We start from the raw sequence: 758 nt of genomic DNA, 5'->3' as shown, positions 1-758 counted from the left end.
CGCTCTTTTTTATATAGTCAAGTCGCTAATTGCGACATTGCCCGCTACTCTATCGTACCGCTATTACATTTTCTAAAGCATTTTGGTGTAGATTTTCCGAGTGATCTGCCTAGAGTGAAGGGTGTGCGATTCGGAAGAGCCACAAGAGAGAACGTTTGTACACGTTCCAGGTGGGCGTTTGTTTACTTTCTAGCAAACTTTTTGCGACGAGCATCTTTCAGCTAGTCGCGAGCGTACCTTAAATACGCCGTCGCGTCAGCTAGTGTAAGCGGTTGTGGGAGTTCGCCAGGGATTTTGCGTACCGTCTCGATCTCTGCCGCCTTGAAGAGCAACCAGATTATCGTAGCGACAATTAGAAGAGTACCGCTATCGTATCGAACTAAGGAGAAATATTGTACCGCTATCATACCGAATCAAAAAAACCTACCGTACCGTACTGAGAAATATATCGGATCGGAGAGTGCGTGGCTCCTCTTCCGTGTGGCAAATTCCACGGCGGACCCGCCGTTTTAAACAAGCTAACTTTACAGTCATTTTCTGTTCTAATTTATATACGAGCTCTTCCAATTTCGCGAGCGCTTCACTCTTGTGTGCAACTTGGCTCGTACTTGCTGCATTCTAACTGGCTGCTGAAATAAATCGACATATTGACCACCTCTGGGTTCCTGAGCGACGGGAATTCAGCGGGGGCTTCGCGCCGTGTATACAAGCGACATGAGCTCAAACTACCCCTGCAGAATCAAGTAAGTCCAGCGGCG

Source organism: Pseudomyrmex gracilis, unplaced genomic scaffold (genome assembly GCF_002006095.1).
Source record: "Pseudomyrmex gracilis isolate BER0280 unplaced genomic scaffold, ASM200609v1 scaffold_1044, whole genome shotgun sequence".
Classification (NCBI taxonomy): Eukaryota; Metazoa; Arthropoda; class Insecta; order Hymenoptera; family Formicidae; genus Pseudomyrmex; species Pseudomyrmex gracilis.
This window is presented reverse-complemented; position numbering follows the sequence as displayed.